This window comes from Corvus cornix, chromosome 12 (assembly GCF_000738735.6).
Source record: "Corvus cornix cornix isolate S_Up_H32 chromosome 12, ASM73873v5, whole genome shotgun sequence".
NCBI lineage: Eukaryota > Metazoa > Chordata > Aves > Passeriformes > Corvidae > Corvus > Corvus cornix.
The window spans coordinates 5,604,279-5,632,167 of NC_046342.1; the positions used below are offsets into that span (position 1 = coordinate 5,604,279).

The 27,889-nt window shown below is 50.6% G+C and overlaps 1 long non-coding RNA gene across 1 annotated transcript in view; it reads right to left on the reverse strand.

The window, feature by feature from the left end:
* Window positions 1–27,889, reverse strand: part of LOC120410659 — a 52,708-nt gene that overhangs the window by 751 nt on the left and 24,068 nt on the right. Inside the window, exons 5-8 of the long non-coding RNA XR_005602964.1 lie at window positions 18,784–18,987; window positions 14,898–15,135; window positions 6,759–14,438; window positions 6,269–6,334 (exon numbers count right to left, since the gene is read on the reverse strand). This is a non-coding gene — a long non-coding RNA (uncharacterized LOC120410659). The remainder of the gene's footprint in view (window positions 1–6,268; window positions 6,335–6,758; window positions 14,439–14,897; window positions 15,136–18,783; window positions 18,988–27,889) is intronic.

The following is a 27,889-nucleotide window of genomic DNA, read 5'->3' on the forward strand; positions in this document are numbered from 1 at the left end:
GAATTGCTTAAAGTAACCTGGACTGAAAAAACCAGCCCAGAGACCAAAAGCCCCATGACCAGTTCAGAGAGTGAACTGCATATTTTTTCCAGTGGCTGACTGCTTGCAGAGCAATTGCTACTCTGCCTCAAGTTCAGATACCTATAAACAAGCTCTTCCTATCACAAAAATTAGGAAAAATCTATTATCCTTGGTAGTTGGGCAATGCTGATGAAAGGAAAATAGGCAGGAAAAAGAAAGCTAATGCAACTTAATGTCAGTATTTCTCTTATTTTGAGCAAGACCTAAGATGCAAAGTGTATTTGGCCTAATTTCCCACCCCCACTCCCATTCTGGGCATCTGCTGTTAACAGTGTAAAAATAGATGAAAACCAGCAATATTCTTTTACTGCAGCTGGACTGTGAAGGTCTGCTCAAAATCCTCCTTGATATGCAAACCTCTGACTTTTTAAACTGCTGGGTTTTAAAAATTCCTTCCACTGTAGTGATCTGCAGTTTTAAAATATTTGTACATCACTGTGGCCAGATAATTGCAGCCAACAGTAGAGAGAAATCCTGACTTTCCTGATAATGCAAAGAGCCACACTCAGTGGAAGACAGAACTGAATCCCAGAGGTGTGTTTGCCTTCATTGCATTGCAAAAGGCAGAAAGGCTGCCAAGCCCCCTTAGCTTGGCCTTTAGATTATGAAAATTCTTGGTTTTTTAAACTAATTTCTGAGCCTTCCTCCATAGCAAGAAACAGAAGGGTTTACTTTATGGTTCTATCTACCTTTTCCAAGTTTTTTCAGGCTCTTGCTGTAATTATTGCTGTTGGAGCAATAATTTCAATACAGCAATAATTTGCTTTTTCCCAGCTGCTGCTGGGGCCACTCAGATGAGCAGTCAGACAGGTGGGGTTTAGAGAAGCTGTGCTTAATGCCCAGGTGATTACAAGATCCATACGCCAAATTATTAAAATGAAACTGTGGAAGAGCATTCAGTTCATGGGGCTGAGTGGAACATGTTCAGGGTACTTTATAAATCCCTACAAACCAATGCAGAGAACCAGGTAAAAAGGATGATCCAAGGCAGGATCAAGCCCCCTTGAATTTCTCCGTGCCCTGATGAGCTGCTTTGCCTCTAATTATGGTGTTACTGAGAATGATTGGCCAGTTCAAAACCTTTAGTCACACTTCCAGTGATTACAGACTTAATTAGTGCATGTTAGCCCAAGTGTCCTCTATTAAAGGAGCTGCTGTTGTTAAATAGGATGGTAATTACTCCAGCTGCAAAGCAATTATGAAAAAAATCATAACATAAAAATCTCACAGTGCCTTTGACAACTGTATCTCAGTCGCTGTCCTTGCATCTCACACACTTATGCTGACTGATCTCTGTCAGGTTTGTCACACTTTTCATGCTGACACCACATTTCAGCAGCCTCCCCTACCTTGCCTCCTCCCTCCCTGTGAGCAGACTCTGACTTGGAGTAAAGAATTACTGTGGCTGCCCCCATTCAGTAATGCCAGGGACTGTCCATTGTCCAGCGTGGTGCTGGTGCCAGAGCTGAGCCAGGCTGAGTTTTTACAAGGGCTTGAGCAGAGGTTGGGTCCAGTCATTTCCCAAAACATGTGGAAATTTCCTACCCATTTCCACAGGAAGACGAGGAAAGGCCATGTTCGTGTAGGATGCTGGACGCAGCGTGACAGCGCAGCTCCCCAGTGTCCTGAGCACAAAAGCAGTGATAAACACTTCCAGGTGTTGATTAGGAGTCCAGCTGCCTTTGCCTGGCACAGACTGTGGGGGACCCCTACAAACTGCTCCCTCGTGGGGAGGTATCAAGCAGTGGGGAGAGTGCAGTGATACTTATGGCTCTCCCTGCTGGCTCACACGGAAAATTTCCACCTTGGGCCGCTCCCAGGGCAGCTCAGGCACTTCACCCATCACCACCCATTCCCACCTCGCCCTGCAGACACCACCGAAGTGCAGCTGCAGCGTGCAGGGCTGTGCCTTGTCAGAGAGAGCACTCTGTGGGATATGGCCACCTTCATCATCACCCTCCTTCACCCCAGCAAGCGCAGCCAGGACTGGGCTGTCTGGCAGGTCCCCAAGAGGTCGCTGCCCTGGCAGGTGCCGGTGGCTTTGGGGCGATTTTAGGGCTGTTCCCAGCCTGTGGGCAAACAGGGCTTGGCTGTGCTGTAGAGCCGAGCGACGCTGCAGGGGAGTGAGGGTGGTGGACAGTCCCCGCGGACAAATGGCCAATACGCCTCCAGAGAAGCCAGAACAACGGGGCATGGAGGCACTAGAGGGAGCCTGAGCATAACAGATCCCGCTCTGGCTCAGAGTGGGAGAATTAGTCCCGCTCGGGGAGCGGGGGTATCACCAGGGAGTAACAGCAAGTTTCACACAGCAGTTTCCCCCTTGACCTGGCATCCTACCTGGCTGTGCCTTCCCCCCCCCCCCCGCCGAAAGCTGTTGTAATTTCCTTGAAGGCATAAAGAAATCGTTTCATTGATGGAAAATGCCAGTCAGCCAGTGGAGAGGCAGCTGGCTCTGTGCTTTTGGGATAGGAGGTGAGAAAAACCACTGGCAACTGGTGGCAATTGTCAGATGAGAGGGTTCAAGAGAAAAGGAATTCTTGCAAGGCAAAGGAGAGCAGAAGTGCTGATCCACAGCTGCAGATATCCCTGTGGGAAGGGGAGCTGTCATGGCACAGTGCTCCTGGACTGATGGCAGGGACATGGGAACAGTAGCTGAGGCTTGCGTCCTCCACTGATGCACTCCAGTTAGCACCAGTTAAGAGAGCTGAGGCACCAGAAGAGGCTGGAGATGTGCAATCTTTTATTTTTCCCATCAATATTTTCACTGGCTTTGGATGAGGAACGGGGTCACTGGCTCATGGGCTATGCCTGAATGTCCCCCTGCCACTGTCACCAAGGACCAGTACAAAGAGTAAGAGCGAGAGTCTCTGGCTCAGCTGCAGGTGGGCACCAGTGCCGTGGTGGGGCAGGGACTGGGGAACAAACACTCTGCACTGGTGTTTAGCCACAGTGGGGAGATGGATGTGTTTGTTCCCAGTACATCTGAAAAGAGCATCTTCTTTTAAAATGTTTGCAAGGGGCCAAAATTTGCTTTTAACAGGGGTACTCAAGTTCAGCTTAGTAGAAATCAGAGGAGATGAGTGAGCAGGGACCAGAAACAAATCCTCCATCACCTCTGGCTGCTGTTGGAGGCTTTCATTCCCCCCTCAGATCAGCCCAGACCCTCCATACATATTGCACGAATGTGTTCCTGTAAGCAGCTTCCTACCATGACGGCAGGAGGAAAAATCAGGCAGCAGCCTGCAGTGCAGCCCTGACCTTTCTCTCCAGGACTGCCACCTCCTCCCACTCTCCCTGGAGCTGGCACTACTAACAACTGGTTTCCTCTTGTTATTTTTCCACCTCCACTCCTTCCTCCAGAGGGGAGGCCGTGCTGGTGGCCCACGTACCAGTGACTCACAGGCTGGGACCTGCAAGGAGCCAGCTAAGCCTGGCCAAACTTAGTAACATCTCATTTTCCATTGCCTACACCCTGGATGCTGCTTCTGGCTGGGTTCATCACTGGAGACCTCCTCCAGCTACCTGTGGAGTTTGGGAGGACCAGCAGGAGTTGGGCTGAGATGGAGCAGCCCTTGATGCAGATAAATTCCATCTTGGTCAGTGTTTATCCAGCTTGCTCATAGCTGAAACCCACGAGATGTTCTGGACATCAAAGAGGGCTTTTTAGGCTTGGGAAACATGTAAATAAAGACATATATAGGACTGCACAGTCGTTCCATTTTTCTGGAAGTGTTTGAATGATTTGAGGGGAGCTTAGGGGTTTAAAAGCTGATTCCCCATCTGTGTCAATCAGCCTGGTCCATCTGGCTGGATGTCCCCAAATCAACAGATGACAACTGCAATCACATAACCGAGCCTGGGGCACCTGCAGGGTGGGGAATGATGGTCTGCAAAGGTGGAGATGCTGCCGTGGCTGGAAGCTGGGAATGGGAAAGAGCTGGGGGATGACCAGGCTGGCAGCAGCGGAGCAGGCAGAGCAGGGAGACGCAGCTCCTGGGCAGCTGCATCCCGTGGAGCAGGACCCTGCAGCTCGGTGCGGGGCTGCGTGCGGGGGACTGCGCCAGGAAGGGAGCAGCCATGTGTGCGCAGCCCACGCTTAGTGCTTTAATGGGATTTTCCAGAACACTTTTTGCCCCAGTAACGGAAAAGGAAGCTCGCCTGCCGCTTCCGAAGGCTGGGGTGAACGTGTGCAGGCGACGTGACACCTGCTCAACCCGCACTTCCCGAGAGCCCGGCTGTTCCCAAGGAGGGAGCGGATCCGCAGGCACAGCGTGCACCGAGCAGCTGATCGCTGCGGGGAGGAGGCACACGGAGGCGGCTGGGAGAAGCGGAGAGGGCTGACCTAAATAGATGCTCAGCTAATTTATTCATTTCTCTGCTTTATTATTTAACACAACTTCGAAACAGCTCAGGACTTCTGGTTCCTCTCAGCTCTGTTGCTGACGTTGGGATGGGGTTATTTTTTACCTGATTTTGCTGCCTTGCTCAGCACCCCTCTCTCCCAGCAGGCAGGCCAGGCACACTGTGGGAAAGCTCCAAAACAACCACTTTCTAGCCCGGAGCACAGAAAGGACTTATTTCAAGTTATTTTGAGCTTTTGCTTCACCTCCTGCCTAAGAAGCTGTTCGAATTTTGGCCTGCTTTATGCATTGCTAATAGGGAGATTTATCTCCAACTTAGCTGGCTGAGAAGGGGATTGGTGGGTTCATACAGCACGAGGCAGCCTTCAGCCTCCACCGACATCTTCCTTCAGGCAGGCTGCCAAAGGCAGCCCCAGGCTCTGCAGCACAGGGGCTTTCAAGGATAAACCTGGAGCCTGTCTCACTTCCAGCCAGCCTCCTCTCTCCTCAAATCCTAGCAATCCCCTGAAACACTGTCCAGGAGGAATGTATTACTAGAAGGACAGCTGCTGGGGGAGCTGTTCAGGCTGCGGTTCACCCCACGGGCTGCACGTGTCCTTTGTGAGCCCACGTCACGTTTTAGCACTGCTGAGCTTGAAAAGCCACAAGCTGGGGGAAAAAAAATTGATGCCTGTGCAGGTTGTCTGAACCCCTGCACCATTTCTGCGCAGGCACGAGGGACACGGGCAGAGCTGCTCCACGTGAGGTGACTGCTTCCCGGGATTCAAATCATGCAGCACCCAACTTGTGCCAAGCAGGGCCCTTTAATTTTTCATTACAGTTTGTCATTTGATGTATGAATTTAGGCCAGTGTTGTATAAAGTTACCCAGCCCCTCTGTTATGATTTTTAAACTGGATTATTCATCGACCTGCTTGATGCCTTACAGATTTCTAAGCAGTAAAACGAGCCCCAATGCTGTTTAGCTCGGCAGCAAGGGCATCTCAGCTCACCCACCTTCACACTGCTGGAGAGTTTGGTGATGTTGCTGGGAGTGGGATAGTGCAAATTAGCAGAAATGAAGCAGTTAAGGAGGCTGCAAGTTAAAATCTTCCAAACCAGCCGGCACCGAAGGGAAACAGTCGGGCGTGGGGCTGTGAAAGTAGGTGCTGCTTCCCTGGCACAGTCAGCTCCTTCTCCTGCCTTCACTGGTTAAGCTGGGGCAGTGTGAATCCTGGGCAGGATCCTGTGCTGGCAACCCGCAGGGTGTGCAGCCTGGCCTGTGTCAGGGCTTTGATCTGAAGGGCTTTGTGGTGGTTTTTAATGTAAAGTGGTCTGAGAGCCTTGCGAGGTCAAAAAGAATGAACATGGAAAGGACAGAGGCAGTCCAAGTGAAGTTTCTCTTTGCCTTCCTATACCCTGGACTAGATTCTGGTGGATGATGCCCCAGATTGCCTAATGAGGGGAGAAAGGCCCTACATCCCACATGCTCTGGGGCCTGGGATTTTGTTCCCTTGCACCTTAATTGGACAGGGCTGATTAGGATGGAGTTAAGGGTAACTGAGTGTCACCCTGGGAGTTAGGATCCTTCATGTGGGCACAGCTTCTGCCCTGCAAGAGAGGGGAAAGTCCCTTAATGAGCCAGAGTAGGCAGCAGGCTGGAGGTGAGGGCTGCGGTGTGGCTGCCAGCTCGCCTTTATCTGCACAGAGAGGATTATTGGGAAGCCATGTTGACAAATGCTGTGGCTAAAAAGGAAAATGAACTTCCTCACAAAGACGGTTTGTTTGTACAAAGAGGGGAGAGAATAAAGAAGCTCCAAAAAAGCTGACATTAAACCCGCTGCTTACCTGCAGCTCATCTGATACCATGACTGAAACCTCTCATTTTCAGCAACATAATCCAAGATGTTCTTTCTGCAAAGCAAAAAAAAAGTAGGTTATTGCTCAAGCAGAGCCGGGGAGGGATAAAGAGACAAGCAGGGCCTGATCCTGCCAGGTTCTGTGTGTTCTGCCCTCTGAGCAGGGTTAAAACCCTGGCTGGAAGCCTGATTTGGGGGTTTTGGAAAGAACTTGCACAAAATCTCTTTCCAAACCTTTAGGAAATGGCTTCCCGTGCTGCAGAGGCAGGGCAGGAGGCAGAGCATGGGGCTCCCAGCCCTGCCTTCAGCTCCCCCCCCTCTAGCCCAGGGACCTGGAGGCAAGACACAAACCCGTAATCCTCAGCACTCTTGTAGCACATCTCACCTTCAAAGTGCTTCGCTGGGAGAGAATTCATGACCCTCCACAAAACTCGGGCTGCCCTTTCCCCCCCCTCCCCGCTTTCTTTTGGATGCATTACCTGCTCCAGCCACTGGGTTATCCCACCTTTCCCGGGATGCAGAGATGCGGCACACACGCTTTGCTCAGCAGCATTGAAATCCTCCCCTCTGCAGCACCGAGCAGATCTTGTGCTATTTCTTTTCCTGCCTTTAGATGTGCAGAAATCCACTTGGCTGCGTCTGCTGATTGATTTTTCAGAAGGTCTTGCTAATTAAGAAATCCTGTCCCATCAAAACCACTAATGCAAACACCTGTTGATATGCTCCCTGCACCTTTTTGGGGCCCACTGCAGCCACCCTGTCTCTCTTGGGAGGCTGTTTCTTATCCTGGGTAGCAGCAACAGAAGGTTCCACAAATGCTGTCCTTGGATATTGAAGACATAAATTACTGAGCTGCCCTTCCACAAAATCAGTGCTGAGAAATCACTGACACCGTCCTTTTTGCATAATTCAAATGAAAACCTGATTGCAGCACGGCTGCAGGGGAAGGGACAGGCATTAACAAAGAGGTTTGGTGCAGAGTTCACAGTTCCCACCAAGGAGCAGTGCGGTGCAGGCCACCACAGGGGCTGTGCCTGGCACGTCTGTCTGCTTTAAATAGTGCTTGTGCCCAACTTGTTCTGGAAATGGTGCTCAGGGGCACCGATTTCAGCCTGACACCAGCTGCTTCCCTATGACAAAATCGGCTTTATTAGGAAAATAATATGGGCTGTGGCAACACTTCCATTAGCCCTGCTGCCATCCCACCCCCTGACAGCCGAGTACCAAAATAACTGAGCTGGTCCACGCAGGAGTGATGCATTGGGACACAGGACTGTCAGGGAAGCAGGAGCACAGCCCTCCTCTCTCATATCAGAATGGCCTGAGTTATGATTTGGCTCGCATTAAAACACATTTCCTTCCACAGTAATTTTACCCAGACTTTTCAAACATTTCATGAACCCAAATAAATCCTTAGGAAGTCTCTGGCAGGTGGACGCCTTCAAATATCCTTGGCACTCAGCAAACCTGATACATCCAGAGGGGATGGGGAGGGCAGAGTGCACGGCCAAGATCTGGAGGCAGGTGAACTTCAAGCATTTTCCACTAAAGCTCCAAAGCTGTAGCCTCATTCAAGTGTTTCAGTATAAGACATCAAGCCACACTGACATGTAGTCAGGAAGAGGATGCAGGACAGACCTCAGGAGTCCTTACTCTCTCCAGACACGTAGAAGATCTCTCTTTTTCCCCCTAGTCTGCGTCATCGTGCTGCCACCCCTTCAATAGCTGCAGAATCCTGAAAAATTAACAGCTAAAGGTTTTTCTTGCCTGCTCTGGCCACCTGAAATAACCTTCTGTTCGGATGGAAGCACGGAAGTGTTTCTTAAAGCAGCTCTTCCTCCTGTCATTAAATATTTAAGAGAGCAGCACCAGGGGAAACCATGAGCTTTTATGGAGGCAGGATGGCACAGTGCTGGGAACCACGCGGAGCCCGATTTAAATAGTAATGAGATGGCAGCGCCGCTCGGTTTTATCCTCCCGTTGCCCCCCCTTCGCTGAGGCGCTCCCCGCAGCATGCCCAGCATCGCATCCCCGGCATCGCATCCCCGTCCCGCCGCATGCGGGTGCGTGGGCTGGGCTGGCTGGGCTGGGTTCGTGCTCTGCCAGGCCGTCCCGGGTTGCAGATCTGCTGAATGGAATCTTGATGACCTGGAAACGAAGCGCTTGTGAGCGCTGATGGGAACAGAGCGGTGTCCGAGCACCGCTCGTGGGTGGGAGCAGAGCGCGGAGCAGCCGTGGCTGCCGAGGGTCGTCCCTACCAGTTCCTTTGCCTCCCCACCACCACTTTCCCTGCTCTGCCTTATTTTGGGGGAGTGGAGGGTGGCAGAGGGAGGGTGTCTCCGTCCTCTGCAGTTGCTGTAGCAACTGCGGTGTCTCTGGCGGCAGAGCACACGTTTCTTGCAGCCAGCCCGAGTGTGAGCTGCTGAACTGAAAGCAGATTGATTTTTCCCCTGCTAGAGAAAAGGCCCCTCCTCTGTCCTCCCCGCCCCCAGCAGCCAGAGCCCAAGGGGGCTAAAGGGCACCTGGGCACCGGCCCAGTGCCGACCCGCAGGGATGCTGCCGCGTCTGGCTGCTCCCGGGAACTCTTCTGCACATGAGTCAAAGCCTCAGCATCTTCTTGAAACCCTTCGCTGATCCCGCTCGGCTCCTTGGCAAGGACAACCTGCCTTTCCCTAATCCAGGCCCCAAGGCAGGGTGGGTTGCTGCTCATCCCTGGGGCAACTCAGACCTGAATTCATTTCCACATGAAACAGGGCATCTGCTTTGGTGGGGAGGGACCAGTCATGATCAAAACATTCTCAGAAGAGAATCAGCATAAGCTTTGCTATGTTACTTCCCTGGGCAATGATTTTTAAATAAAAGAGCCTTTATCACAGGCTGGATTCATTTGGTACCCATTTCCTGCCACCTGATAAGACTTTGCCTCCTAAATCCCGTTACTCCCCTATTTCCATCACCTTTGTAGATCACAAGCCCTGACCTGCTCTCCCTTCATTTTCTCTCTGAGAAACCGAAGAAACAGAGTTCCTTGAGCCAGCTCTTGGAATGTGCTGGTGCCTCTCCTCTGAGCCTCAGCCCCTTGGCCATTGCACTGGTGTTTGATCCTGAGACCCCGTGTCCCACCCTTGTGTCAGGACCATCCTTCAGCCTCCTGCCACTGCAGGAATCCATTTGGAGCCCATCAGCCTGGCTTGGGCTCCACCCTGTATATGTGACATCTCTTTTTTCCTCCACCACTGACTTAGTGTTTGGTTCAAATAAAGCATATCCTGCTGGCCAGCACATCCAACAGCCCCCATCAGCAGGTGGATACACAGGAGGACAAAGCAAACAAAGCTTAGTGCCAAGGCTCCAGCGTTGCTCATCACCCATGGCCCTCTCTTGCATCTCTCTTGGTTTCACTTGCAGAGTTAAGCCCTGGTCTTGCACAAATGCAGAGACCTGTCCTGATTTTCCAGAATGTCATGAGCTCTGACCCAGCCTTTTCACCACCTGTCTTTGGGATGGCTGCCAGGGAGGGCAGGAATTGCAAGGAGGGCTGTTCTTCATGGGAGGGGGAAGGAAAAAGGGAGTGAGTTAAGTTTCCCACGTTCAGAGTCCACCCTCTAAGCATTTCCTGGTGGGAACCAAATCTTCTTTCTGCAGGTGATCACCTGCACCACAAGATAAGAGATGAGCAATGCTCAGGCAGGGGCTGTGGTAACCCAGAATAGATTTTTTTCACTGTACTCATTACTTAAGGGGCCATTTCTTAGTCAGTGTTTTTGGGGCTGCAGCTGGAGCTTTATGTTCCCTGGGAAGTTTTCTTGAAGAACAGGTTGGCCAGTTGGGGAATGTTTCACTGCTATTTCCAGCCTGGGACGTTTTCCTTTTTTTTTTGCAAAGTACAACAAAAAACCTGTCAACAAGTCACAAAAGAGTGATCTCAGTCTAAAATACGAGCCCTGGCACAGGAGGGCATTTGACTCAGAAGCCACTTCCCATCTTTGGAGACTTGAAGTATGTTCCACTTCGTCATCCCGAAGGTCTTTAGGCGCTTATAAAAACAGAGTTTATTTATCCACAGTCAGAACAGCCTATCTATTATCTTGAAGGCTGAATTCAGAAAGTTTCTTCAGAAATTTATTGGTTTCATTCCTACCAGTCTGAACAGAAGTTTTCCACAAGGTCTGTCAAAATACAAATGTCTCAATTCCAATTTCCCTCGGTCTTTAGCAAGACATCACATTAATTGTGTTAAAAAGCACTTTTATTAGTTACTGAGAAAGCAGGAGTCTGGCAGCTCTTCTTGACCACGAGCTATTCACTTTTGTGAAGTCTCCTTTAACAGTGCTTTGATCCAAAGCAGTGGTTTTCTCCACCAGCAAATTCAGCAGTGCCTGGAGCCAAAGGGACCAGCTCCAGGCAACGATTATTGGCTGCAGGTTTGAAGGGCTTCTACTGCTGCCTGGGCAAAGCCTTTCTGTTCCTCTCGAGGCTTCTCACATCCCCATTGTCAGAACAAATGGAGTGGGGGAGGCTCATGGTCAGCCTGAGGCCAGGGAGATCCAGGAGCACAGGCAGAAATGCAGACAGAATGGGGGAATTTCATCCCCACCTGTGACACTTCTGGGAGGGCTCAGTGAGCCATCAAACAGCTCGTAGGGGTTTTGCTTTAGTCTAGTTTTGCATAAGGCTGTTCCAGCCAAAAGAGCCCAGTCTGGTGGCAATGTGGCATCTTCCTCACAAGGGAAAGGGGGTAATGAAAAAAGCCACCAATTCCCAGTCCTCCAAGGGGCAAGGAAAAGATATTCCCCATCTGATCTCCATGGGATGCTCTGGGATTGCTCCTGACAACATTCAGTCATTCTGGAGCTGGGTGAGCAGCCAGAAACTCAAACTTCACCACCTGCTGCCTCTCATCAGCCCTCCTAACTTCCTGAGCCAACACCAGCGTCTGAGGACCAGGATGGGCACTCGGCACACAAGCCAGCAGCAGGATCCATGCAGTTCCCTGGGATACAAGCACTGTGGTGAGATACAGCTGGGTCATTAGCATTAAAGGAAAGGAAAATCTCAGCTCTGCTACATATTTCCTGTTGACTGTCCCATTCTAAACAAGGTGGCAGACATTAAGTGACATCAAATGACATGAATTGAGGCTGGCCTTTACCTCACAGCACTTTTTTGAGCACCTCCAATGCCACTCCAAAACGAATCCCTGCTTATGCTTCAGCTCTGAAAATACTTCAAGGAGTTCCAACACACATGTTCAATCCTCTTGTGGAGGAAGGCATTGCTCTGATAATTGAGATGTTAATGCTGAAAGACTGAGCAGGATTCCCTTGGCTGACACGGCTTGGCTGCTGGGAGCTTATGTAAATAAAAGAAATAAATTGGGACTAAGTTGAAATAGCCAATGGATTGAAACCTGGAGATTTCTGGAAGCAGCTGTGCTGGAAAGGAGCATGTGTAAAGGGAGGATCCCTCCTATGGATGTGTAAAGCTCAGCACTGATGTTGCAAGTTGCAAATGTTGGCAGGGCTGGCAGAATTGCACCCATCTGACTGCACCAAGACCTCCAGAAACACACTCACACACATCTTCCAGCCAGGTATGTGCAGATGCCCCTGCAGAAGGATGGCCAGGACAAGCACAGGTGAGAGCCCAAGATCTGTTGGGAGCAGAGAAGTCCCTGCAGAAATAGTTTGTTGGATGCTCAGGTATCTGTGGAGGGATCTACTGGTCAGCAGAAACCCAGAGAGGGGAGATTTCATACAGGAGGAAAAGCTGTGCCACCCAAAAAGTGCAGCCCACTGTCACAGCCCTCTGTAATCCACCGTTAGTTTGACACAAATTCACTGGGGAAAATAAATGCTTTTAGGCTTGAGGATGGGTATCTGATACACAAATGTCACAGCTCCTGCCCTCATAGAGCAGCTGAAGATATTTTGATCAGAAAAATGCCTTCTCAACCTCCCTTGCTGTCCAAGGAGGATCTGGTGGCCTCTTGCCTTACCTCTGGTGGCAAAGGATCCAGCCTCTGGGGCAGCCAGCATCAGGAAGAGGCTTCATTCAGCATAGACCCTTAATCTTTTTCTTTTATTTTAGTACTCTGCTCAAAATTTTAGACCATAGATGTGGCAATTTAGGGCTGAGCAAGGTCTGGTCACAGCTTCTGCATGGGACATGGCTCCTCCATCAAAGACCAAGCACCAGTGCAAACATGTGCTGGAGGGACTTCATTGCCTGTAATTTAGCCCAGTTTTGCTTTCAAGCACTGGCCTAATCATGATTTCTGGAGGCCAGATGGTGCAATTCATTGGTGTCTGGACCTGATGCTCTCACACGTGCTGGTTTTACACCAGTATGATCCAATGGCCTCATCAGAGCCAGCCCTGACTTCTTCTGGCTCGATGGAGGGGAGAATCTGGTATTTCCATTATTTAGCCCGTGGCCACAGCCCCATCCAGCCTGACAAACAGCCCTGTCACATGCCCTTTGCACAGCAGGGGAGAGCCTCAATTACACGGCGGTGGCCACACACGGGCCACCAGCTCCGCTGTTTACAGGAAGCACCAGCACGGAGCATGGAATTAGAAAGACCACAAGGAAGTGAGGGATTATTTACTGGAGATTAAAGGACATGGAAAAACCACAGGACAAATCAGTGGGGCCTACGCAATGGTAGCTGCTATTCCAGTCTTCCAGCTGCCAGCATTCATACTGGTCATGCTGTGATGGGAGAACTGGGGAGGAATTCAGGACAGGAGGCTGCTCTGCTTTTCGACCAGTAAAACACACCAAAGAATAGGCCCCAAACCTGTTGAAAGGACAGGAGGGATGTCTCGTTCCTTCCTCAACCACTCCCATGTGTCTTCCGCTTCCCCAGGTGTGATTCCTGCTTCTGGACTGCCCCTCCAGGCCAAACCGGACCTGCCTGTCAGCAAAGTGACTGGGATGTGCCCATGGCTTAAGCCTGGATGAGTCAAGATAAAGCATATCCTCAAACCTGGAAAGTCCAACTGCCTGTGAGTTCACCTAATTTTTGGTGAGATCTGCTTTTCAGCTATGTCTGGCCACCAGGATTTCAGTGGTGGCTAGTGAGCTCTGACATTTGGACTGTAACTGGACCTGGTCTCGTGTCAGTGTGTGCCCACCTCTTCCTGCAGCTGTAGATACACAACTGCTGTCCCCGGGGCTCTCCAGGATGGCCACATACTCAACCACACTTTTCCCTGAAAATCCTGCAAGGTTTGCCAAATGCCTAGCTATACTTCCTAAAGCATTTTGCTCCTGGCAGGTAAAGCTGTTTGAAGTGCTGCTGTCCTTGTCCCACAGCCATGCTGGCAATATTGCCATCGCTAGTCTCCTGTCACCGGCAGGAGGTTTTGGGATAGCATCCAAACTCCTCCACCATGCCCCTTCTCAGGGAGTCAGGTGAATCTTTGGCTGCCTCTCTTTCCAAAGACACACATGTCACTTTATCATCTCCTCCCCTGGCCTCTGCTGCACCTCAATGCCACATATCAACAGGCCACCATTATGTGCCAAAGGACAACATCGCCCATCCATCCCCACATTGATACAGACTCGGCTTCCACCACCACCAAAGCAGCATCTCCAGCAGCCCTGGGGCCCCTCGTACTCAGTGTGGGGCGGTGATTCAGCTCTGACTCAGTGGGAAGTGGCCACTGCTCCCTGCACGGTCCATAGTGGAAATGACAGAGCTCCAGCAAAGGCAGCAGGGAGGGAGGGAGGCTCCCCTTGGTGAGAAGGAGCCAACAAGAGGCTCCCACTGACATTTCCCTATCTCTGTACCTGTGTGGCTGAGGGAACACAAATGGCATTGCCCTCATGTTTGAGCAGAGCAGTGCTTGGCTGCTGGTGCCATACCACGGGCTCCACCTCAAAAGCAAACAGAAGCTCAGCAGATTTTTCTTACAGCAAATAGAGAGAAAGGAAAGCATGAATGAGCTTATTTTACAACCTCAGAGGAATACCCAGCCATTGTTAGCTTGACACGGGCTGCAAAAAGTGATAGCTAAGAAAATAAAACTTTATTCTTTCCTGTATGTGTTGGCTGAAAAATAAAACCCTTCCACGGGCCAGCAGCAGCGTTTCCATCAGCTACGTGGCTGATCCACAACTCAGTGACTTCCAGAGCAGGACCTGACCTGCTGCACATAACAAAAGGAAATGGAAGGACTAGGTTTACATCACTTTTGAGGAATCTTGAGGCATGCTGTGCACCCAGCCTGCCCTCCCCCACGCAGGTGCCCTCAGCACCATGTCCCATCCTGGGCTTGCAGCAGTTGGAGGGAATGCAATGCCATTCCTCTGTGAACACTAGCATAGAAACTCCCCAAAATATTTCCTTCTCCCTGTTCTCTGCAGATAGAAAACCTTGCCACAAGCTCAAACAGTGCCCAGTCCCAGCAGAGGCTCAGGCACCTGCAATGAGTATCTCAGAGCCAACGGGACACCGAGGGTGACAACCTCTGCCTCAGAGAACCAGCACTGCCAATAAATTGGTTCAATGACACTTTCTCCCCTCAGAAATGAGGACTAAGAGCCAGGGCATGCAGAGAAATAGCCATGCCACAGATGCTCAATTAATTAACTCAATTAATTTTTACCAGGGCCTCTTGGGTCATTCATTGTAGTCGTCTGTGCCGGGAGAGCCGGGCGCCGTCGCCTGCTGCAGCCTTGTCTGAGGCAGTAACGTGGCTCTGAAGATGTGTTCCTCTCCACTCACCATATAACTTGCTTCTGCCACCAATCCACATAATTTCCCCTTATTATTGAAGTGGTAAAATCAACCTCAGGAGCTCAGAGTCCAGGAACAGGCATTCACAGTTTGGAGTCTGCGGCTCTCTTGTGCAGTTCAGTGACATATGAAGGGAAAGAAAAAAAAATCCCATTAATAATTTCAATTCCCTCCTCAATAATTTCCAAACAATCCAAACAAACTTCCCACCCAAACCAGTGCTTTTTAAAAGACTGGTTTAGAAAGCAGGAAGTGCTAGTAAATACACTCCTTCCCTGTCACAGAAGCAATTCCACTTTCAAACACATCTGACATCAGAGACTGGCTTGGATTTTTATGGCTCGTGCTATTTTTCCTCCTTCATTCAGCATTCAAAATGGCTGCAAAAAAGGAGTTAAACCAGAGCCCAGTGATGCCAAGGCATTGTTTCCCTCCATCCTTCTGCCCTGTGTTCCAGGCGTCCCGGGAGCAGCCATGGACAGGGCAGAGGTGGATGGAATTGTATCTGGGACTGTTTCCTGCATATCCTCATGTGCATCAGTGGGTGTGCCAGGTTAGGGAGCAAATGGTGTTTTTGTAGACCTGTAAAATCAGGAGACCAGCTCCCTCACTGACACCAGCAGAGAGCAAAAGGGCTCCCAGGCAATTTTATCAGCTGTGGCTCCAACCCATAGCCTGTTGGAGGAGGGATGCCCCATGGAGAAGGTGGGATCTCATCCTTTGCAGCTGCACACCCGCTTGTGGCTGGGCAGTGCCCTTCCCAGCAAAACCACCACCCAGGGTCTTCAGAGGGTCAATGATCCAACAAATTACAGGGAAGGACAAAAACGGGATTTCACTTTAACTTGGGAACTTTATGGTTTTTTCTTTTTTTTTTTCTTGTGGACCTATGAAATGGCCTAAGTTTTTCAGGTGTGCTCCACAGCCTGGCAAGAGCCTCTTCCTGTGCTGGGCCATCCTTCACCACCTGGCTACGTGGGGAGGAGAGGGCCGGTGCCGGGGGATGTATCCCGATCCGGGATTTCCTGGATTCCCCTGCACTGAGCGGGGAGCAGCGGCTGCCACGGGAGCCTCATTATGTGGAGGCACAGGCAGGGGACTGGCTTGGTGACAGCAAGTCTGCTCAGTCACAGCTCAAATGGCTTAATAGAAACTGGATCCAACTGGTCCAGCCTTGTGGGTTTTGATTTAAACTGCAGTTATAGGGTGTGATTAGAGGCGGGGGACGCTGTGCCAAGAACTAAGATGTGAAGCAAATAACATATATTAAGAAAAAAGTCCTTTATCCTTCCCCATAACCTGTGTGTGTGTTTTCCCATCATTAACCCTTTGCCTGCCACTGCCAGATACCCAAGGAAATCCTGGTCTGTCTGAGTACACCTTTGGCTCTGCTGCTTAAATCTATAGAGGTCTGTTAGCCTTGCAGAGGAATTTGACCAGTGAAGTACTGACATTTATGGGTTTGCTATTAATAATAACCACAGCAGAGCTTCATAGGGACCAACTGAGTCTTTCCTGCCACTGTGCCTGAGAACCAAGGAAGTTTGTACCCTCCCTGCATCCCTCACACTGCCCAGCCAGGGCTGGAGCAGGGGCTGTGTTTGGCTGCCTTCTTTTTGGGTTACTCCTGTACAGTGTAGAAGGGGGCAGTGCTTTTCTGTCTGAAAACAGTTAAATCAGGTCTTTTTTTTCCTGTCTCCAACTAGTTGCCCAAAACATCAATAGTTAATTTGGCAAATGGAGGCCTTTGGAGATGTTAACAACAGTTCAAACCTTCAGCCCATATGGATAAAATCATAATTCAATAAAATTGCTGGTTCCTTATCTTCGTGTGGCATCATCACGCAGTTAATTTCAAGCTTTCCAGTAAGTTGTAATGTATCTTTTAACCTAAGAGCTCTTTTGCATGACACTGAAATAGGTCCCAGTCTATATACATCTGCTGCCAATACAAATGTATGGTTCAGCAACAGTAAAGAGGATATAAAAGACTCCCACGTTACAAATGTAGGAGGCAGAGGATATTTTAGTATGGCAGTGGTTACACTTTTGGCAGCTTTGCTATAAGAAACTTTGTTTTCAGAGCCTTAAAATATTCCCTGTGCAGTGCAGACTGACATATTTGCTTTCAGCAGAGCTGTCTCAGGGGCCAGGGCTGGTGAACGGAGCTCAAGGATGTGGGGGAACTCGAAGAAGATGGAATTAATATCAACCTATGTTTAAACAGGGTATTTCCTCACAAAATGCAAATATTTACAAATGCCATCAGATCCTGATAGGATTATTTCCATGAATACAGATGGGCACTCAGGAGGTACCTGCAGGCAGTGTGCCCAGCCCTGGGGCTGCTTCAGCAGCTGGGGGCAAGGCAAAGAAGCTTAGTGGGCAGGCCAGGAGCCAAAAATATGAGGGCAAAGAGATGTAAGACAACAACCTTATGTAGGGAAAGTCTCTGGAGACCTCCACTGTCTTCCATCTGGTGGAGATCTCAAGTTCCCTGCCAAGATGCCACTGCTGGGTGCCTGTCTGGACCTGAGACATAACTACCTGGAAACAGAGGGAGCCCAGCCACAGCTGGAAGGTGGATGTTGGCTTCCATGTGTCTCCCAAGTCATCCTGGAATCTCATGATCCACTGAGGCACCACATTACCCACGGAGAAAATCAGTCCTACCTTAGTGCACTCTGGAATGGTCAGAGAAGCTGTGAAACCTTGATCCAGGCAATTTTTTAAGCAGAAAAGGGGAGCTTGTCTCCCATGGCTGATGGGAAAAGGAGGCAGCAGGGACAGCAGCAGAGCCTCAGTCCTGCCTGCTCTCTGCCCCCTCATGAGGCAAGGCAGAGCTGTCCTCCAGGTCCCCAGATGCTGAGGGCCACATACCATGTCCCGTGGCTCTGGGAACTCAGACCGATAAGGGAGAACACAAGGAGGATTGTTTTGAAACTTCAGGACAGACTTTCAGACCCTTAGAGACTCTACTGAGCCAGAGGCAGAGCAGAGGAACAGCAGGGAGGTGGCTTTCTACTGTGTCCTGACTCCCAAATGACATTTCCTAAGGTCCAGCCTGTGGTAGGAAAGGAGTGAAATCTTTGTGCCCATTCTGATCAGTTTGAACCATCAATTTCTTTCAGGAGGGATATCTGAGAATTCAGATGAGCCAGGATTGAATAGCAAAGCAAGTGTGAAGCCATGCTCTGCTCAAGAAAATACTGGGAAACGAGCAAATGTTGGCCTGGCCCAGGGTATGAGCTGAGCATCAAACCCTCTGGTAAGCTCTGGAGAGCTCTGGTAAGAGGGTCCAGCAGGACTGCTCTGTGTCAAGTATAGTCCAGACACCAAGAGATTTCTGAAGTCCAAGCTTAAAAGTGGGGTAAATAACTGAACAATGCCATTTTGAAATGTTCTCTGCACACATACAACTCTAGAAATTCAACCCTGCTCGTTAGTGTTTCTAAGCCAGCAAGAAAAGCACTTCTTACCATCAAACCTCCTTAGAAAAGCTCAGTGCTGCTTGTGCTGAACCTGGATGGGGTCTTGGCACAGAGGATTTAGAGACCATGTGATGGCATTATAGTTTTGTGCTAATCTGTCCTCATGGTGTGCTATTAAAAATAAATAAAAACCATGGCTTCCTAATCCACAGGTTACTAACTGTGGGAAAAACACGTTTGTCACTGCCTTAGCAAGGGCTTAAAAGTGTCACACTTTTGTGTTTATTTATTGCACAGTGAATGTATAAACACATTGTTACCAACCTGAGTATCTGCATTGCAAAACCCACGCAGCTGCTCCTGCAGGACCAAACCCTCACATCTTCAGCAGAAACCCTGTGCCAAGCCCTGCTGCAGCTGGGGGGCTGCACGAGGGATGACCCGACCCCTTTGTGTATGGACAGCTCGGGGGGTTTGGCAGTGCCTCACCAATGAATGTTCTTGCCCGTGGCAAGTTTGCTGGGATTCCTAGGAAGTAAAAGAGAAAGAAATAAGTTGTTTCGATAGCAGATCAAGTATCAAAGGAATGAAAATAACCAGGTACTTTTGCAACCTGCAGGCTGAGCCCTCTGCCATGAATCCAGGTGTTCCTGCCTGGGGTGAAACTCCCCCCAGTTCAAAGAGGCAGCATGACAGCACTGGGGCTCTGATCTCCACAGAGATCAGGACAGGGTCTTGATTGCAGACTTCAGAGAAGCATTTTCATTTTATTTCTCCTCTCCAACCAGCCAGGTGAGGCAGTTCCTAAGGGGAAATCCTGCCCAGACCAAGGAACTTTCCTCCTCTTGTCTTTGCAGTACAGGACGAGGAAATGAATGACCTCCTAGATGAGCACTGAGCCAGACAGTGAGTGTCTTCCACCAGACTGCAAGTCCTCCTGCAGGGACACTCCTGTGCTCCCCACACACCGAGCAATGGGCTCCCACACCCTTGGAGGGAGGATGCATTGGCCAACATTTTGTCAACCAGTAAATAAAGATGAATTAGTCCGAGGAAAACACCTAACCTGGTGTCTGCTCCACTGAACAAACTTTCCTTGGAATACTGAGAAGATGCCTGGGCTCAGCCTCTGCCACTCCTTCTGTCCCAGCACACAGTGAGGCACCAGCCACCCACTCCTAATTAACTTGATGGGTAACTCAGCAGCACAAATCACCTCAAGTTACCTTGGCCACGGAACACAGCGGATCCTTCCACAATGAAACAGCATGGCAGGAATTATCCCAATCCATAATTGCTCTGAGCAGACAATAAACCAGCTTGTGCTGGTGGAAGTAGCCACTCGGAGGTAATAACCCAGTGAGTAACAATAATGGCAGCAGATACTTGATAAAAAGCAGGGAACAAAAGAGAAAGCTTTCTCTATTATACAGAGAATGGATGTTTTCTGTTTGCTTCCTGCATTTCAGAAATGCACTTGGCTGTTTGGAGAGCGATGGAGCACAGCTCACCCTCACTCCCAGCAAGAGGGGATTGGGGCTGGGGGAGGAAGGGGTTGCTCTTCACTGCTGAGATCATGAATAGGAAAATTGGTTTTCTTCTTTTAATCTTTCTTGGATTTCTACCCAGCCGGTATCCAGGCATTTTCTTTTCTTCAAGAGAAATGTTTGCATATCAGTGGGGGAAAAATACAAACTTTTTCTGGGGTAGTTATAAAAGGGCATTGAGGTACAGATGTGCTTGTTCCCCCCATCTACACCTGATGAGTGCCCAAGACTGGCACTTAGATCTCAACCCAATGGGAAGGTTGAGCTATGCTTATCTGAGGAAAATTCCTAAAACCAGGAGCTTGCCTGTGCCTGGTACAGGTGCCCCCTGCTCCTGCTTCTGCACGTGGCTGTGACCTCTTGTTGCCCAAGTGGCTCACACCAGGGGTCTGGCTGCCTGCCCTGTGTCTGCTGGCCCACAGCTCTGCTGCCCTGGCCCAAGCCTGGAGCTCATGCAGGGGCTATCACCCACCTGCCTCTGAAGAATTGGTCTCTGAGAGCAGGACATGGGGCAGAGAAAAAACAAAGTCACCCCATGTTCCTCAAGTGCCACAAAGGCAGCAACGTGGCAGGAGCAGGTGGGCAGTGACTCAGCCCCGAGGATGTTTGTGCTTGTGGCTCTGGCCCAGCACCAAGTGCTTGGCACCAGTGCTCCAGCAATGCCCGTTCCCTGCTCAGCTCCCTTCTGCTTCCTCAGCCATGCCACCTGCCCCCAAGCCATGCCCTGTCCCCAGGAGGGCTGCCACGGGCATGGATATTGGTGTCACAATGGCTCCCATGGAGAGGACAGGAGCTGGGTGAGATGGAAATCACAACAAAGAGAAATCACCAAGACGTGAAAGATGGAGCAGCACAACCCAGGGGGTATTGTGGGGGGTTTAGAGATCCAAGTGCCAGCTGGGCATGACACACCCCCCGCTCCAGCCACCCCGAGCTGTGCCCTGCAGCATCACTAAGCCTGCAGCCAGCCATCTGCAGCACAGAGCACCGGGGGAAGGCTCTTCAGGCTGCAGGGGCTAAGCACTGCTCATTAAAGTGCCGGGGAAATGTGAATGAAGCAGATGAATGGAAGAAGAAATGAATGAAGGAGGGAAGAGGAAGTGAATGAATATTGCATTGACTTGGTGCCTTTCATCGCAGGATGGCAGAGCTGTGCAGCACAGCTGATGGGCAGGCACCGTGTCGCTGCTCCCTGGAGAAACCCCCGGTCAAAACAAATCAGATTATTTCCTGTTGACAGAGCCCTTCAGGGAAAGGCAAACAGGGAGATGTGGCATATGGATTGATATTACTTGGAGCACGAGGTTTTCCCCAAACAAAATCCCTCCAACTTCCCTTTAATCGATGTGACAGATCATTACTTTTTGAGTTGCTCTTGTTCTTGCTATTCCAGACACCGGGTGATTTCCATGGCAACAGCATCCCAGCCATCCCAGGCCTTGTCCTAACCTCTGTCATCTGCTGTCGAGTCACACCAGTGCATAACCTGCAGAGAGGAGCAGCAGGGCCACAAAGGTGCCTTTTGCATTGGGGGGGGGGGGGGAGTTAAAGACCCTGCTTTCCGCCCTCTGCAGCCCAACCCTGTGAGCCCCAGGGAACCTCTTGCAGCCAAGCACAGCACAGGCCTTACAGGCAGCTGTGGGGGAGCATGTGGAAATGAAAAAATTATTTTCTGGAGGTTTGTTTTTTTTTTTTTTTTTGGGACAAAATCAAATGAACCCACTGATGAGCCTGTTGGAAACTGGGATCCAGGATGGTTTAAATGGGGATGATAGGAAGGAGCTGCAAGATGCTGTTGCTCCCTTGGTAATGCAAAGCAGGGTAGGGACCAAACCTGGGTGTTTTGGGGGGGAAAGAGAATCCAGCTTTACTTCTGCTTTGGAAGAGAAAGTGTGCTCTCTTCTTCTCCACCTTCTGAAGGAAAACCAGTCTGGGATATGATCCTGCAGCAACCTGGTGCGACCACCATGAGCAGCACACCCTGCCCAGAGGAGCATCCAGCCCCACTTGAACGTGGTGCCACTGATCCCCCCTCAACGCCAGTGTGATCCCACTTGGCTGCATGGAACTGGGGTGTTGTCATCCCCCAACATCAGGTAGCTGCTCCCCTGGCAGTTCACAGGTGCTCACACCTGTGACGCTCCCAAGTGTGGCTATGTGAGCGGTTTTGCAAGTGTTTAGCAGAGTATTTGAGGCCGGATGCAAAGCTCAGGGATCATGTGTGGGCTTTGAGTATATTTTTGAGTGGACCTCAGGAGCACAAAGCCTGCTGTGCATGGGGGTCTGGCTGCACAGACACTGCTGTGCTGAGTGAACTGGTGCTGCGAGCCCTGCTCACGCAGGAACCGCCTCTGCTGCTGAAGGAGCTGGAGTGGGTTGTTTGTTTGTGCCTCTTTCACTTGCCCTGCTCCCTTCAGCAAGCAGCTTCCCCTCTGAAAGGCCAGGGAGGATTGAGGGTGGCTGAGTGCTGCTGCAGGGACTGGGAATGGGCTGTGGCAGAGCACGCAGAGGCAGCTGGGCATCACACCTCACCTGAGCCAGCAGGTAAAGCACCTTTATCTATCCTTTTACAATCACATCACCTTTGTGATACAAGGTTTGCCCCAGCACAACAGGGTGTTTTCCTGCCAAAGGTTTGCTGCTCTGCCACTGCATCAGCCCGAATTTCACATAAGCTGTGTCAAATTTCATGGTAACCCTGCAGAGTTATTGCCCTATAACAAACGCAATTGCTGCACTAGACTCAGCTCACCACTTATCCAAATATTAACCAAGCACCAAATGCAGAGCCATGGGCCTGCTTCCCCATCTTCCCACAAGGAGTCTGGCCGCTGGGCTTGGCAGTTGCAGGACTGGACCCAAACAGGAGGATCCATTTGCAGACTGGGCCAGCAGCTTCTTTGAGCAAGGCTGACTGCTCAAAAACTCACTGTCAGAGTTTTTACAGTTACATTCAATCAACTCTTTGTTTACCTTCCCTTCACAGATGGACAAAAGAGATATTCTGTCCTGACATAGCCTGAGCTAAGTTGCTTTACCCGACTGTTAATGGCCTGGACTTGGAGGCCAAAGGCTCTTGGTTGAATTCTGGACCAGTTCCTTGGCCCTGCATGGGGAAGCATCTGGTTGGCTTTGGAGCATTCATGCTCACAGCACAGTAATTTCCCCAAGTACTTCAACACAAACTGCTCCCTGGAGGACCCCAGTCAGAGCTGGGACATCTTCGGTGATTGTGGGTCTGGGAAGGGACACAGCTTCAGGAAGGGAAGGGAGCATATTTCTGTAATGCCATCGTCTACCCTTCAGGAACCTCTCATGCTGATGCAGGGCTTAGCACTGAACCTAAATATATTCAGATAACTTAATAAAAGCCAAGGGTCTAAAATACATATCATGGCAAAACCTGAATCTATCAATATCCTCTTTATAGTTAAAATAGGGGCAAGATCTGTAACCCCTGGACTTTGTCGGGAGTATGGTGGTACAGCCCTCACTGGGAGCAATGGCTGTAACATAACACAGGTCAGGGGTTAACTGCTTTGCCAGCCCTGCAAAAGGATGGGTGACGCTGGTGCCGTCCAGCTGGGAGAGCTTTCCAGAACAGCGCCAGCTGCAGGAAGCACTGGGTGATGTTCTGGGACTGCATGGGCAGGAGCAGAGCAGAGCTGCTCCTTTCCAGCTTAACCTCTCCGGAGCACTCAGGCAGAGCCAGGCCAGGCTGTGTGGAGCTGGAGCACTGCTCCCTCCACCCACACAGACACTGTTTGGGAGAGAGGAAGAGGGAAAAAAAAAAATCAGAAGACAAATTGAGACTTACCTCCGTGTTTTCTTCGCCTGCCACCCCCATCACTCCCCTTCAGCCTAATCATTCTCTTCCTCTTCAATCAAGGCCAATTTGCAAGAGGAGCAGCTCCCAGTGCCTGAGTGCAAAAGCCTTTAATTACTGTCATCTGGGAGGCTGTGCCAGGCTCCCCTCCAGTGCCTTTTCATACTTTTCGGAAGACACTGCTCCAGGACTTGACGCCCCCAAGATGCCGTTTGTCAGGCTTTATTTAAAACGAGCACTCCCTGCCTGCTGGGAGGCTGGGGAGAAAGCTCCTGACAATCCATGTGCACTGCTGCTGCATGGACATGGCAATCACAGCTGGGCAGGGGCTGGTTCTGGCTGCCCCATGGGGTACCAGGCTGGCAGCAGCCCCTGCATGTGGCAGTCACCATGCTCAAACCCTGAGAACTGCACTGCTCTGTCCGTTTGCTGCCTCTCCTCCTGTTTCTTGACTGGGAATGTAGACAAGACTGTAAATGGGGTCAGACAGGGACAAGGAAAATTCAGGGAGACCTAGCAATTGTTAAATGAAGTGGCCCCAAAGCATCCTCTCCCAGAAGTTCCCAAGCCTGTATCTCTGGGCGCACACTCCCAGCTGGAATTCATGCTCCCTCCTGCACAGCATGGGTTTTGCTATCAGCCAGGGGTTTGTGTTTTATCCTGCACAGGGCAACAAGAATGCAGAACCTCCATAAACCAATCTGGCAGACCTAGCAAGCAGAGAGGGGAACCCCCTTGCTCCTGCCTGCCCCACCACTCTGCAGGCAGGACTCGGGGCTGGATGGCCCTTTGGGGTGAGACAGGATGAGTTGCCTAAAACATAAACAGCCCGAGCTGAGACCCGGGACTCTGCCCACAGAGTGACCTTGCAGCTTGGGCTCAGCATACACTGAGATACACAGGAAAGGATGCCAGAAGGTTTCCAGATCTCCAGGACCAGCACTCATAGGACAATACTCTGTGAATTACACCCACCAGAGCTATACTTCTAATATTTCATCTTAGGAGCATCACCTGTGGCAGAGGAAAGCTGCAGATGAGGATTTCTGGAGAGCCTCTGCCAGTGGGTGGCACTGCAAAACCAGCAGTATGGAAGGAGCAGCAATGCAAGGGCCTGGGGGTGGCACAGCAGCGCAGACACTGCACTCACAGAGTGCTGCACATCGGTGGATTGGATATGGGCATCGTGGGGACGCTGCAGCCTGGTGGGAGCAGGGAAACTGCTGGGGGAGAGAGGGACAAGCACAAGGGCGGGCAAGGAGGCATCACTGAGGGGCTCGGGGAGCTGCGGTGGTGTGGGGTCAGCCCAGCGAGTGGGAGTGTGAATCCATCCACATGGGACAGAGCCAATTCATGTCCACATGGATAACCTCCTCAAAGGCAGGAGCAGCTCATCAGCTTCCCCTGCTGTCCTGCTGTAATGTTCTGTCTGCAGCTAAAAGCCATGTAACAGGTCGCCCTAAAATGTAAGGTGTCACCCAAAAATGTCAGGTCTTACCCCTGCGAAGCTGACAGGCTCCTGCCCCTGCCCTGTAGCCCCAGTGAAGAACAGGGTGTGGTAGGTGTGTGAGCTTTTGGACCATCTTGCCTTGTAGGCACAGGACCCCTGGGAGCGCCACGGATGCGCATGACCCAGGGGACTGGGAGCCCCGAGGGAAAGTGTGCTGCATCACCTGATCACCTCCTGGCCAAGGGGGAACTAAGGAACCTGAGGCAGCTGGGTAAACCCTGAGAGTGCTAAAACAGGCTCTACACCAGAGACCGGCCTGGTCTGAGGGTCCATATTCAAGGTCTAGAGTTCTGCTCCAGTTCCAAAGTGGTCATGCTCCTCACACCCCTCCTGACACAGATTTTACCTCCCATTGCACCCCATCTACACTTGACCTCCTATCTCCAGTGTTTAATTGTTGCCTTGACCAGTTAATTACCAGAAGGTCTCCAGTTAGATTTCATATCCCCATCCAGCTAAAACTGCTCTGACCCGTCCAAGGCAGTAAATGCTCTGTTCTTCTTCCTTTCACTAACAGACAAAAAACAAAGGAGCATCTTCTTCCTCTCCCCCATGATGTCCCGGTAGCAGCTGGGAACCACAAAGCTTTAGAGGAGTGGGCTTAAGTAGCCCCAGTGTGACTCCAGGACCATGAGGCCTCATGCTGGGAGTGGGACATCTTTGAAGAGGAAGTCAGAAGGATGGGCAGGGAGCCACGACAGAAAAGCCAGCTGCCCTGGGCTGTGCAGAGGGGATTTGGCTCTGTACTGTCTGCCTGGCGGGGGCAGCCATCTCTGCTAATGGGTATTTTCTCTGGCAGGAGCAAAGGCTTCATCCAGCAGATTGTGGACTAGCAGGAGACACGAGTGCCACCTCAAGAGGAGGATGCTCCCATTATCAGAGTGTTTAAAATGTGTGGCACCAGGGCTTCCTCCCAGCCTCTTCCTCCTGCAGGGAGCACGCTGACTGGCATGGCGGGGGTGGCTGCAGAATCCCATCTCCTGCCTGCCCACATCCATGCTTACAGAAATGCCTGGGTACAGCCCACTGCAGACCGGGGAAGAGCTTCAATCTGGCCCTTCTGCTGCAAACGGATCTGATTTGCTCCTAGTGCTGAGCACTCTGTAATTACAGTACATCCCACTTAATCGGGATGTGCTTAATTGGGAAATCCACTTACTGGGATGTCACCTAGGGAACCGATTTAGGCTTGATAACACTTAAGAGCAATGCCTGCTGCTTTATAGGGAAGGTAATTCTCCTACAGGGAGATGCCTTCAGGTGGCTGAATCATACTCCTCCTTCCAGCAGCATCCAATGCTCCTGGCTGCTTGTTCCTGCAACAGATTTCAGCTTTCCCCTTAAGTAGGTTACAGGCAGGAAATACACCAACTGCTACTGCCAGCTCACTGCTGTCCTCTGCTCCAGCTGAACAGGCTGCCACTGCCACGTGGGCCAGCCCTCAGCTGTCCCCCTGCCTGGACCCACACACCCAGCACGCCCAACCCCCTTCCCCATTTGAAGACTGCTTTCCTTCCACAGATGGAACAATTTCTGAAGTTGGTAACATGATAAGGCCTGGCCAAGCTCTCTTTGCAGCAGAAGAGGGACCAAGATGACCTGGTCATCACCTGGATCAGGGCAGAGCAAGACATTTGGAGACAAGCAGCATCCCTTACTATTAACCCCAACATTTGTCCTCCCCACACTGCCCTCCAGCAATCAAGCACAGCAAATATCCAAGTGACGATAAAAAGGGGACCTGGGAACAGTCCTGAGAGTGACAGTTGAGTCAAGCACTTGGAAAGGCAGTTTTCTGTCTGGTTTTCCATGGGATGAGGGTTTATGTGATCACCTTGAGTATCTGTGCATGCATATTCAGATCTTAGAGATACCACCAGTAACTGCTAAACCTCTTGATCGAGAGAAGCAGTCTTTCCAAAAATAACAAATTCCCACAGATTTTGTAGTAGCAAGAACCAGAGGAGACAAAACTTACGAATATCCAACCCTTCACCATCTCCCAGAGCTGGGACAGCATTTTGCAACCCCAAAACTCCATGAGCCATGTTTCCATGTGAGAGGGATGTCAGCTCCTCCAGGATCATTAGTCCTCCAACCTTTTGGTGTCACTTGGCTTATTTCTGCCCTTCTCAGCCAGACTACCTTTCCTTTCCCAGCTGCTCAAAAACACACTGCCCCTCTTCGAAAGGTGAGCCCTTGGATGGAGCTGCCTTTGTTACCAAAACATCTGTCCCATGTGGCAACAACTCCACACAACTTTTGAAGAAGCTCTGCTGATCTTGTTCTCACCAGCCAGGAGGAGCTGGGGTGAGTCAAGGCAAACTCTTTGGATGCATAATTGTGATTGCCTTTCAGACACTTGAAAATGCAATAGCTTGACATCAAATGAAGGATTTTTATGGCTGCACATGTTTTGCGTTTCTCTGAACAAGCCAACTTCCAGATTAGCTACACTGGCTTTTTAAAGTGCTATAAAATATGCAAAGGCACTTGTAATGTATAGTGATTTCTGTAAAAACAAGAGGTAAGTGCTGAAATGTCTCC